The 14,025-nt window shown below is 46.2% G+C and overlaps 1 protein-coding gene across 2 annotated transcripts in view; it reads left to right on the forward strand.

The window, feature by feature from the left end:
* PRKCE (protein kinase C epsilon) overlaps nucleotides 1-14,025 on the forward strand; it is a 1,050,532-nt gene that overhangs the window by 414,104 nt on the left and 622,403 nt on the right. The window lies entirely within an intron of this gene.

The raw sequence follows: 14,025 nt of genomic DNA on the forward strand, positions 1-14,025 counted from the left end.
TCTATGGTTACGTGATATTTATTGGAGAGTGCATAGCAAAATGATTGAATTGAAACACAAATAACACAAAGAAAACAGGTAAGGGTTCAGTCTTGGTGGATTAAATCATCAGGGTAGCTGCCACACCATATGGAAACACAAGTCCAGTGTCCTTCTACCACAGGAAAATGGACATAGTTTCAGAACAGTCAACAGGGTGTATCTGTGCCATACAAGGGGAACCAATTAGTAGAGGTTCACTTCCTGGCAGTGGTTTTGGTCTTGGCATTTGCTCCTCCAGTATATCTGGGTGGACATCCACGTTTGTGTGGGGGGTTCTTCAGCTACAGAGGGTGGGATGTCTGAGGCATTTCCTTCGCCTGACAGGGCCTCCATTCCACTAGCTGCTACAGATGAAGAGGGGCCTGATGTTTCATTGCTAGCGGAAGAGGCCAGATGTTGGGTACAAAACCTACTCAGGGTGGTATTCATGCCTCTCAGCATCCCAGTAATGGAAGCCAAGTGAGGATTTTGGGCCTGCCACTGCTGCATGACTTCCTGGTGGTTGTCCCTCTGCAGCTGTCTGATCTCCCCCATCATGGTCATTACCTGACCCATCAAACCTTGGGAATGTTTGTAAACTCCAAAGACTTAGGAGATTGTGTCCTGGCCAGTTGTATCCCTTGGAGCCTCCATCCTCTGGGCCACACCATCCCTCCTATGCACCCTACCCACACTTGCCTGTGCCCACTCCCACTGGTGGCAGGTCCATCATTGTCAGGGGTCACAACAGCAGACTCAGGTACCTGCACTGGGGGACACACAATGGAAGACACTGCCCTTGGGACACAGGTTTGGGGGTGAACGGTTGCCTGTGATGTTGATGCAACAGGGCTAGGAGGAGTCAATGTGGGCAGGTTGAGGCTCACGGTTGTTGGCTGACCAGGTATCTCTGATGGGCCAGCTTCGTCCTCAGTGTCCAAACATCCAAGGGTGTTTTCCTCACTGGGGCCTTCAACCAGAGGGGCAGTGGCAGTCTCTGGTGTCCCCTCCATGGTGAGAATGGCAAGGTTACCTGTAGGAGAAGTGGAACACACAGTTGCTGTAAGTGGTGTTTAAGCTTGACCACTAGACATGCTATATGACATGCACACAAAACCCTTACATGATCCCCCGATATGACAATGACAGCTGCTTTCAAATCTGGGTTATAGCTATGTGGGACACAGAGATTAGCACTTGCATACACCATGCTACTGGCTCTTGGAGTATGTTGGTGGTTAGATGACTGTTGATTCCCTCATATCTTGTCTAAGTAAAGAAATTACAATGTAAATGTATCTTCTAGTAAGGTTTATGGCATTGAGTTAACTAACAGCTGGACAATGCACAATGGTGACAGAGCTGGCCAACGGTATGGGAGTTACCTTTTTTTGAGTGTACTGCAAGTACATCCAGCTTCCCATATAGTTCAACCCCCCAACCTCCCCAGGTGAGTACATAACATTGTGTGAATGGTAATTTCAAAGGCCAGTTTAGTAGGGAACACAGCCGTAGCTGTGTTTTGCTTGTAATAGTACTGGTAGTAGGCCATAGCATTTCTGTCATTGCCATAGACTGTTCAGTAGTAGAGCATTCAGGTGGGTTGAATTGATTTTTAGTTTAACATGCAAGGCAATTTCACTTGTAGTACACCGTTCTGGTTTTCTCACAGATGGAGCAGTGCCTGCTGGGTGCTGTAGTGCTGTCAGTCCATGTACTACCCATGCCATACACAGCCACGGTGGCCCCAGGTGAGTTTAATCGAAATGTGGTATGCCAGAGAGGGGTATCTGGACACAGGGGGTGGTGGGTGGTTTGATCATTGAGGTGGGGAAAGGTGATCAGTGAGCATGGAAGACAAAACTATTTAGTGAAATGAATGGTATAGGGGCTTACCAGGCTCCACTCCCCAGGTATTCCTGTGAGGCCCTAAGGATGCAGGATGTCCAAGACCTTCTCCTCCCATGATGTGAAAGTAGGGGGAGGAGGTGGAGGTCCACCGCCAGTCTTGACGACCGCAAGCTTGTGTCTGGCGGCCATGGAACGGACCTTACCACTGAGGTCGTTCCACCTCTTTCTGATGTCCTCCCTCGTGCATGGGTAGCTGCATACAGAATCCATCCTGTTGACTGTCCTTTGCCATAACTCCATTTTCCTGGCTATTGATGTTTGCTGGACCAGGGCTCCAAAAAGTTATGGCTCTACAATGATAAGTTTGTCCACCATGACCCTCAACTCATCATCAGTGAAACATGGATGTTTTTGTGGAGACATGGAAGTGGTGGACGACGAGATGGTGAGGTAGTGAAAAATATGGAGAAAAATGAATAGGTGATGAGGTGTGAGTGCTGTGATGTGACTGGATGTTGTGTTTTGTGTGGGGTACTAAGTTGTGTGTTGGGTGTGTTGTGCAGGTGTGGGATTCGTGCTGAGTGAAATGTGGAGGGGTGCCTGTTGTGTGCTTTGTAATATTTTCTATTTTGGCTTCTCTCTGGCTGTGTTTAGCGATTTTGTTGCAAAGGATTGTGGGTTGTGAAGGGGTGTGTTACATAGTGCAGTTTGTAGGTGTGTCGGGTGTGTGGATGTGTGTCAGGTGTGGGGTTTTCAAACTATCCAATGTGGTGTGGTGTTTAACTGATGTGACTTCCGACCGCCACGGTTCACACCGCCAATGGTTTTCTGCCATGGAAGAACCACTCTAGTGATTTGTGGATCGTAATATGATCGGAGGTTTTTTAGTGGGCTGATGGAGCTGGTGGTGGGACCGCCTCTTTCCCACCCTGCAGTGTCCTGGCAGTTTCAGAATTTTGGCTGCATTTTGGTGGATTTAGCTGTGTGACTCTTAGTATGGCGGTCGAATCACTGCCAGGATGGCGGTCTTTTGGCTGCCGCCACCGTGGCGGTCTTGCCAAAAAAAAAACGCCAAACTCATAATGAGGCCCACAGTGTCTTAGTCACAATGCTGAGCGGTCTGCAAAGTGTCTAGAAATGTACTTTCGGAAAGCTAACTTTGCAGAAATTGCAGTGTCAAAGGAACAGTCAGGGAAATGCAATGCAGGAAGTCAGGCTTTTCCAACTAGTAGCCCATGAGCTACTGGTCTCCTCGTAACTGTAAGTAGCTCTCCTGTGTGCTGTCCATCCTTCTAAATTAAAACCTTTTGATTCAGTGAAGTTATACATGAGTGCCAAATTAATTGAAACTTGCATTTTCAAAACAGATAAGCTGACGATTGGAGAAAAAGGGTAAAATGTACAAAATATTTTTTTCAGATGATATTTGAGTGTTAAATCATGTGGTTTAGGGGAGGCTTGCTTCTAATATTACCTTGGCATTACAGCTATGGCTGTTATCTATTACCTATGTAAAAGCATTCCAAAAGCCTTTTTTTTTCTACTTCACATTATCACTGGCAACCCTGCCTGATGCACTGAGGTAATCACTGCTGGTAATCTTGCAAAAGATGGGCACTAACATAATCTTGCATACAACACTAATAATAATAATAGTAGTTCGGGTGGTTTTCACTGAATGTAGCTAGCTCTTAATGCACAAAATGTTGAAGACCCCTGCAGTAAGTGCTGTGATCGTCCATTTGTAACATTGTGGGTATTCACAAATATGTAAACACGGATCTGCACTTTTATACATACAATGAAGAAGCAGTAGGTGGTAGCAGGTAGTGTAGAAAAGAGCACTGTTAATCCCTACTTTCAATGAGAATGTGTAGAACAGGAGGAAGGCATTTCATAAAACCAATGTTTTCACTAAGAAAAAAAGATTTTTAAAAGTGTTTTACAAATTACACTCTTGCTCTTAAGTACGTACGAGGAGTCGTCACAAATGTAGCCACAAAGTAAGCAGGGGTATGAAAAAGATGTCCTAATGTAAGCAGGTGTATGAGAAGTAAGTTATCTGAGAGTAAGCAGAAGTATGAGATGGAAGTTATCCAAGGGTAAGCAGGTGTATGAGAAGGAAGTTATCCAAGAGTAAGCAGAAGTATGAGACGGAAGTTATCCGAGGGTAAGCAGGTGTATGAGAAGGAAGTTATCCGAGGGTAAGCAGGTGTATGAGATGGAAGTTATCCGAGGGTAAGCAGGTGTATGAGAAGGAAGTTATCCGAGGGTAAGCAGAAGTATGAGACTGAAGTTGTCTTAGGCTAACCAAGGGTATGTAAAGGAAGCTGCCCTAGATTAAGCAAGCATATGAAAATTAAGTTAGGCAAATTGAAAATTTCCTTCATGTATGACTAGAACTTAAGTTTTGTGAACGAGTTCCATAGTCATCTAATGCCACAGGATGTGAGCATACATTACACACCTCGTTGGTTTGATATAGTTACATTGGATGGTTAAGATCGGCATACGTTTTTACAAAGGTATTTATCTTACATCATATTTATTTTATAATTTATATGATAATCTATAAGGTAATTTAGATTGTTGTACTTTTTCATACAATATTAATTACATTGGAAATTAACGATTACGATTTCAGTTAATTCTTTAATAGGTGATAATAGAGTAAAATGTTGACTATTACTGGGTAGCAAGGATGGAAAGGTTTGCTAAAAAGATAATATTTAAATGTCAACCTCACGGTACTTAAAAACAAAAACAATACTTTGTAAAGGAAATAAAACTGAGTTGTATTTTTCTTGCAACAAGAGTATATGTGCTTTAGCTCCAGTGAGATGATTCTAGCACCAAATGAACTGAGTTATTAACGGCAGGATTGTGTGGCCCACAAGGCGACGAACATTTATAAATGAGGGTGAAAAATGTGACATAGACATTGTCAAAATTGGAACAGTTTCTTCGTGAATACCTGTCCCATTCTGTTGTCTGTAGTGTAAACTGACTTCTTATCTGGTAAGAAACGAAAGTTTAGCAAGTTAAGTGCTCACTCCTGGGGTATTGCGGTCACCCATACTTCTCCACAGGTGCTAGGGTGTCCCAACCACTCAAGGAGTATCACTTAGCGTATTTTATGTGCAGTAGGGAATTACACACCTGCAGTTCCAGAAACTTCTCTTTCTCCATTGATCATGCCTGACACCAAGACAGGAGTGCAGGCAGTAGTTGTCTGAGACAGCCTGAGTGAAGGTTGTTTTTTTCCTTAAGCACTCCTTGGGTTTGGTGACCCACATGCTGGAGTCGAGAACTGTTGTATTGATTCATTGCGTGACATTCCATCTGCTGGAGTTGTTTCTTCCCTTCATATGGGCACCGCTTCTGCTTCAGTAAATAGTCTCAGTTTGCTGACCTATGAAGGTGTCCATCACTGGAGATGGTGCCAAATGCTAGGCTTTAACACTGGTAAAAAGAGAGAGACTAAAAGATTAGTCTCTGATTTGTCCTTGGTTGCTGATATGATTAGAGCTGTTTCATTAAGTGTTTGTTAAGGAATGCAGATTTCTTGTCCTTGTGGGTTTTCTGATTGAGAAAGAAGCACATTTATTTGTGGAGGTAAGGGATTCCAGAAAACAGTAATTTGAAAAATCCTGTGACTTGTCCCTTACACTTGTATTTGCACAAGAGCCTGGGTAAAGGGAGTTATTGCGACATAACAGTATCAGAGCATCAACTACTGTTATTCTAGGTTAAGGAGCGGGCAACGAAAGGATCTTCTTAATAGTTTACATAGAGGCATAACAAGGTACTGCTTTCTTGTTAATTTGTGGGGCTAGTATAAGGGTGTAATTAACATAATACCCAGATTACGGGCTGGACAAGTGGATGGAAGGGCCCATAGAATGTGGAATTCCATGGGCTGCATTGATCAAGGCGTACAATGTGCCTAAAATGAACATCAGAGATTAGTTTACAATGTCAGACAGTCTTTAAATTTGGTAGCAATATAACTATTGTCACTACTGTCCCTCACAATTTGCTTTTTTGTCCTCATTAAGTGTAAAAAACAAAACCAGGTGGCCATATCAACTGGACAAGAAGCAAGACATGCACATTGAAAAGCACTATCCTAGGCAATGCGTCATGAGGCACACCACATTTTCTATTTTGAGGAGGGGACACATATGGAAAAATGGCAGTACACTGTCAGTGGGAGGGCTAATGTGGATTAGGGATGCAGGCATTCTTGTGCCTCTCCAGGGGGAGCATTGTCTGCACTGCCCGTGCTACTTCAGAGATCAACTGTGATGGAGGCTGTGATAATGATCACAGCCCCTGCAGCAGCAAAGCCAATCCTGGTGCCTTTAGGTTCGGAAGTACTGGTTCTGGAGATGCCAATCCAATAACTCTGGGCCCAGAGAAACTTGTAATTGCGATTTGATGGATTTCACCCAGAGCTATATCTCTGTATGAGATACCCCAACACTAATTTTCTTTTGAGCGAGAAACACCATCAGCTTTGTATTGGGACGTTAGTAGGTTAAGTAACCCCCTCGCAGCTCTTCCTACCTACATCACAGGATTGTCATTCAAAAGCAGCCAAAATATGTGAAAACAAGGCCCAGGGTAAAACAATCTAAATTAGGATAGCACAGTTGTTGTCAAGGTGTTTTAAGTATTTAAGAAAGTCAATTAAAGGCTACTGCCAGTCTCCTAGCTGAGCAAAATAATGTGTGTACAAGTCCATATTATTGTGCCCCAGTGTTGGTTTTCGATTGTATATTAAAGCATCCGTATTTCATTTGCCTGCTATTTTGTTTTGTATCTGAGGAAATGCCCAGTACAGTGTCTTGTTCAAGCAGCAGTTCTACGTTCACTGCCACACAAAACAGGTTACTGCATATTTAACCCTCACTGGTGATAAATGGCCTCACATTTTCAGTGAGAATAATGATCAGTGCATTAATTACCATACTCTGAATTGGAATTAAGTTGCAGACAAGATAGATTGTTTAGGAGCATCAGTGCAACTCTGGGAGTGGTTTACTCCTATGAACCTTGACCCCATAGGTTTGTGCTTGCTCCAGAATACATTTTAACATGGTGATTGTGGTCGAGGCAGTGATGCTCGTTTGTTTGAGACATAGGGGGTGATTCTAACTTTGGAGGAGTGTTAATCCGTCCCAAAAGTGACGGTAAAGTGACGGATATACCATCAGCCGTGTTACGAGTTCCATAGGATATAATGGACTCGTAATACGGCTGGTGGTAAATCCGTCACTTTTCCGTCACTTTTGGGACGGATTAACACCTCCTCCAAAGTTAGAATAACCCCCATAGTTTTTACTACGCTCTTGCCCCGAAGAGTGAATTCAAATGAAAGCCACATGTTTTTACCTCAACAGTCCAGTGACGGAAATTGCTGACATTGGTGCAATTGTCTATTAGATACTGGGCTCACACTTTAAAATTCAATTAGTGAAAGGAGCCACCATCGCTGAAAGGCAGAGAAACATGCACAGATTCCATTAAAAGTAATTGGGCTGCCTTTGGATTGATGCATTTCGTACCTTATTACTTCATGTAAACGATTTACCACAGGATGCGCATCATCCAAGTGACATGTTAAATGCTTCCATCTCCACTTCCGATCATAAGGAAGACGTCTGTCGTTCAGAAACAATTTACCATCTGAATTTAGTTCAAATGGGTATTGCTGTATGCCTTTATTTTGTGAATATATTACCATTGAAGTGAAAATAAATACTATTATACGTATACTAAGAGACATCTCAGTGTGACCTATGCTTTACATTGACATTATTATCCTTAATTGGAACAGTTAAAATATATCTGAAAACCTATTTATTCCAAAAGGATCTCAATACTGTAAACATTCTATTTTAAACCTCAGAAGCATTGCCCAACGTTAGAGCAGCCCAACCAGTGGAAGGCAGTACTAGTCTATTACCCAAAACATAACATCTTTCTACTTGACAGGCCTGCAGTACCAGCTGTGAAAGCAGCAAAGTCACAGTTCTCCTAACGACCTTCTACTCTAAACCAACTTACGAGCACTCATTCAGATGCCCCACTTCAAGGACTGCCATGTCTCTTTGCCAAAAATATTGGACAGATGGTATCTGACGGAAGCTGGGGTGAGGGGAACTCTGTGAAGATTTCTTGGTTAGTCACTCTTTTTACCAAAGTCAAGTTTTTGTGTCAAATTTATTGACTGAATTTTTCAAACATTATGAATATATCCAAACACCTTATTGTCAAAAGACAAGCTTTCCTTTTCTACAGGGACCTGTTCAATGTCCTATGCATATCCATCAAGTTACAACGTGAGTTTTTCAAGTTCTTTGGTTTGGAGGCCAGCACACTGTTGGCCCTTATTGGACTGCCCATGGTTGTTTCCTTATGGAAAACGTAGAAGTTGTTTCCATTAAAATCTGTCACAATGTCCTTCAGGGTATTTTTTTTTCTTCTTGCTCTGCCACTTTTGAGTTTAACTTATGAGATGTGCCTGTGTGCCCTAGACCATGGAGATGATTTTTCAAGTTAGAAGAATGCTCTAAGACGTGAACTGATGGAGCTGCGGGGGTGGGTTGGGTTTGGTTTTATTTGTTGGATCTATGGAAAAAACCTAAGTTCACTTTTCGTGATTCCACCTTTCTTTCTGTTCTCTGTCTGTCCCATTCTGCCAGCCTGTTGATTTCTCACCTCGTTGTATTGTACAGTGCAGCAGTTGCATTTCTTCCACAGTCTCATCTAGCATGTACCTAATTAGGCTGACAATTGATTTTTCTTTCATAAACGTCCTGTATGCACTTGCCTAATGCATCTAGACTTCTGATTTTTCAGCACACTGTGGAATGGGGAATTCATCATGATTTAGATGTTTTTGAAAACCCTCAGTTTAAACATCCAAGTTGGGCCTTTTTCTTTTACAAAAGCACAGCTCTTGTAATAGCTAGAGTGTGTCATTTTGTTACCTGTGAATTTATCCCACCATTTCTCTGTGGTCTGGTGGTATGGGCAGCTTGTTTCTTTAATTGACCAAGATGTACCATCAAGATCGAGTCTTAACGTTGAAGAGGAGGAACATGGATCTCTCCTTTACTTTCACTTACTAAATTCAACAACATATTTAAAAATAAGATTCTCATTAAAATAATTCAGAATGTCTTAGGGCAAATGTTTTACAAGATGAAGTCACAAAATCTGTATAATTCGAATGCTCTTGCCCTCAGAACTGCAGAACTATAGTGTCACATCATCACAGAATAATAATAAAGTTTGGAGATTGTAACTAAAATGAAGAAGGCTTAAAGGAATAGGAGAATTTAGGTTTAATGTGAAACCAGGCCACAGAACGTCTTAAAAGCAGCAGGCAGACACATAGAACATCTCTGTCTATAATGACTGGAAAATATTATTAATTTAAGTCGTCTAGCATTCAGACAACTTTGCAACATTAAAGTAGATCTAAAAGAGTTTTGTCGTTTAACTGATGGAAAGCTGAATAAAAGTAACTACATGTTCTTTTCCAAAGCTTTAAATAAATCCCCTTGTACGATAATTTGCTTAAGCTGTGGGGGAAGGATGTGGTGCTACGGCCAGAGCTGCCGACTTTCGAACTGGTGAACAAGGTTAGAGTCTGGCATTGGCTTAACAGCTTGAGAATCTAGGCAAGTCACTGAATCTCCCCCGCCAAAGAAAAAAACGAAGAAAAAAATAAATGAACGCGACTTGTGTAATGTAACTGATGCTTATGTAAATCACATCACTACCTTCATATATAGTTAGCGCTATATAAAACTGCAAAAAGAAAAGGTAATACAGTGCATTTCCGAATCATTCACCAGTAGAACCCCGACCTAAATCGGAATATTTGGTTGAAAATGGGAAAGAAAATAACAGAACCAATGCACGAACAGGGGTTCCAGCAACTCTCTGATCATCTGAACACCTAATGCTGTGACAAATTCTGCCCAAAAGGCTGAAATAACGGGCCATCTTTATTTTTAAATGAATTGAAAAAAACGAGATTATTTCATGTAGCTATCTCTTCCAAACCCATTTCTCAAGTTCAAGAGGAATGTCATTACTATGGAGCAATTGATACCCACACGTTACTGGTTCTGCAGGCAGGTCGCTCCCCGCTCCGCCATCCGTGCCACCTCCACTCTGTATTTTTGTCTCCTGTTTTCCCCGCCACTGCGTCCCCTGCGGACCTTCCCACCTCCCCCTCGTTCTCACCATCCTTGTTAGCCTGTTTTTTCCGCCGCTGCGGCCCCTGCGGCCCCTCTCGCCTCCCCCCTCCTTTCTCACCGTCCTTGTTTGCCTGGTTTTCCCGCCACTGCGTCCCCTGCGGCCCCACCCCCCCACCCCTCTCCTTCGTCAAGCCCTCCCTCCTCCCAGCTGCCACTCCCACTCCAACCCTCCCCTCCTCTTATGGCAGCCACGGCGCGGTAACAGGGAGCAACCTTTGACCCTGCTTCTGCAGGCAGGTCACTCCCCGCTCCGCCATCCGCGCCACCTCCACTCCGTATTTTTGTCTCTTGTTTTCCCGGCCGCTGCATCCCCTGCGGCCCCTCCCGCCTCCCCCCTCCTTCTCACCATCCTTGTTTGCCTGGTTTTCCCACCGCTGTGTCCCCTGCAGCCCTCTCCCACCTCCCCCCTCCTTCTCACCGTCCTTGTTTGCCTGGTTTCCCCACCGCTGCGTCCCCTGCAGCCCCTCCCACCTCCCCACTTCTTCTCACCTTCCTTGTTTGCCTGGTTTTCCTGCCGCTGCGTCCCCTGCAGCCCGACCCCCCCAGCCCTCTCATTCGTCAAGCCCTCCCTCCTCCCAGCTGCCACTCCCACCCTCCCCTCCTCTTATGGCAGCAGCGCTAAGGCTGCACCCAGCGCCAGTCCCCCTGGCCCTCTCAGACACTCCTACTACCCCCTCACCCTCTACTCTCTCAACCCAGGCCCCCGCCCCACATGCACCCCATCTAGCCCCACACACACACTCATGGCCTCTTCACCTGTCACACCTGTCACTTCTCCTGCTCCTCATCCCCCACACCACACACCAACCATAGCGACCTCACCTTCAACAAACACAACATCCCCAACACAAGACTCACCCACCCTGCCCCCACCAACCAACCCCGCCGCACACCAGCCCACAACCAGAACACACCCCGCAACAACACCCTCACGCACCACACCAATGCCCCCCACCACAACCACCTCAACTGCCTGCTCCTCAACATCCGCTCCCTTCACAAGCATGCCATAGAACTCTGGGACCTCATCACATCACACTCACCTGACATCGCCTTCCTCACGGAAACCTGGACCAACCCCTCCTCAGAACCTGACATAGCCATAGCCACCCCCAAGGGATACAAACTCCAACACAAAGACTGCCTCAACAGGCCAGGTGACGGCATCGCCATCCTACACAGAGACACCATCAAAGTCACCACCAGCTCCCAAGACACTATCGACAACACCGAACACATGCACTTCCTCATCCACATTAACAACAACTTCACCCTCAGAGGCACACTCATCTACAGACCGCCCGGACCATGCCCCGCCTTCTGCGACACCATCGCCGACAGCATCAGCTCGCACGCCCTCACCTCCACAGACTACATCATCCTCTGATTTCAACTTTCACTTAGAAAACCTACAATACCACAACACTACCTCCCTCATAGACAACCTCACCAACCTCGGACTCAAACAACTGGTCACCGCACCCACCCACACAGCAGGACACACGCTCAACGCAATTTTCACTGCAAACCAACACATAGCCTACACCCACACCACGAACTCCTCTGGACTGACCACCACTGCGTCCACTTCTCCTTCACCAAACCCCCCACACACTACCATCAACACACCACACCCTACCGCATGTGGGACAAGATCCCCACAGAACGACTAAACTCCCAACTGGCCCATAACCCCCCCCACACCAACGACCCCAACACAGGAGCACACAACCTCTCCAAATGGATCACTACTTGCGCAGACACACTAGCCCCCCTCAGAAAACACATCGCCACCCGCAACATCAAGAACGTCCCATGGTTCACACCTGAACTCCAAGACTCCAAGCGCAAATGCCGCCAAGCTGAGAAAATATGACGACTAGAACCTTCCACAACCAACTTCTCCACCCTCAAAACCACCATTCGCACCCATCACCAACTCATACGCACCGCCAAAAGAGATCACTACAAGACACGCCTTGACATCAACTCTGAAAACAGCAAAGAACTCTTCACCATCATCAATGAACTTGCCAAACCCAAAGCCAGCAACATAGACCCCACACACACACAGACCCTATGTGACGCCCTTTCCAACCACTTCCTCCACAAAATCCTGGACATCCACAACAGCTCCATACCACACACACCCACCACACACACCCCTCACTCACCCAACCCAACCTCCACTCATGACCCCCCACCACACTCTCCACATGGACCCCCACCACTCATGAAGAAACCGAAAAAACCATGAACTCCATCCACTCCGGTTCCCCCTCTGACCCCTGCCCACACCGCATCTACAACAAAGCTAGCCCAACCACCGCCCCCATACTCTACAACATAATCAACTCCTCTTTTGACTCCGCCACCTACCCAGACCCCTGGAAGCACGCGGAAATCACTGCTCTCCTAAAAAAAAAAAACGCCAACCCGGAGATCCTCTCCAACTACTGCCCCATCTCCCTCCTCCCTTTCCCCGCCAAGGTTGCAGAGAAATTAGTCAATGCCCACCTATCCCACTTCCTTGAAGCAAACAACACTCTTGACCCCTCACAATCCGGGTTTCGCAAAAACCACAGCACGGAAACCGCCCTCATCGCATGCACTGACGACATCAGGACCAAAGTCGACAAAGGCGGGACCGTCGCACTCATCCTCCTAGACCTCTCCGCAGCCTTTGACACCGTCTGCCACCACACACTCCGCACACGCCTCCACAACATAGGAATTTGCCACAAAGCCTTAGACTGGCTCACCTCCTTCCTCACCGACCGGACCCAGAGAGTCCGCCTTCCACCCTTCCACTCCAACACTACCAAGATCACCTGCGGAGTCCCCCAAGGGTCCTCCCTCAGCCCCACACTCTTCAACATCTACATGATCCCCCTAGCCAACATCCTCCAAGCACACGGAATCACTATCCTCTCCTATGCAGATGACACCCAACTCATCCTCTCCCTCAACCGCAACCCCACCGCCGCCAAAACCAACCTACACACCGCTCTCCTCGACACCGCCAACTGGATGACCACTAACCACCTCAAGCTCAACTCAAACAAAACAGAGATCATCATCTTCGGCCCCAACAAAACCACATGGGACGACTCCTGGTGGCCCACCGCCCTAGGCCCCGCACCCACCCCCGCAAACCACGCACGCAACCTCAGCATCATCCTTGACCCCTCCCTGTCCATGTCACAGCAAATCAATGCTCTAACCTCCTCCTGCTTCCACACACTCCGCACTCTAAACAAAATCCTTCAAGTGGATTCCCCCAGAAACCAGAAATACAGTCACCCACGCATTCATCAGCAGCAGACTGGACTACAGTAATGCCCTCTACGCCGGCACCACACTCAAACTCAAACTCCAGAGAATCCAGAACACAGCCGCACGCATCGTCCTTGGCCTCCCCCGCCACAAACGAATCTCACCACACCTCAAATTTCTTCACTGGCTCCCCATAGACAAGAGAATCACATTCAAGCTCCTCATCCACGCACACAAATCCCTCCACAACACCGGCCCAACTTACCTCAACCAAAGAGTTAACTTCCACACGCAACCTCCGATCAGCCGACCTCGTCCTAGCCACAGTCCCCCGCATCCAACGCACCACCACAGGAGACAGGTCCTTCTCCTACCTCGCCCCCAAAACCTGGAACTCCCTCCCCACCAACCTTCGCAAAACCAGAGACCTCCTGGTCTTCAGAAAGAACCTCAAGACCTGGTTGTTTGATCAGTGACCCTCCCTGCCCCCCCCAACCTCTCCCCCTCCCCCAGCGCCTTGAGACCCTCACGGGTGAGTAGCGCGCTCTACAATTATTTTTTGATTGATTGATTGACTGGTTGCAGGGCAGTTAAACTC

Source organism: Pleurodeles waltl, chromosome 5 (genome assembly GCF_031143425.1).
Source record: "Pleurodeles waltl isolate 20211129_DDA chromosome 5, aPleWal1.hap1.20221129, whole genome shotgun sequence".
Classification (NCBI taxonomy): domain Eukaryota; kingdom Metazoa; phylum Chordata; class Amphibia; order Caudata; family Salamandridae; genus Pleurodeles; species Pleurodeles waltl.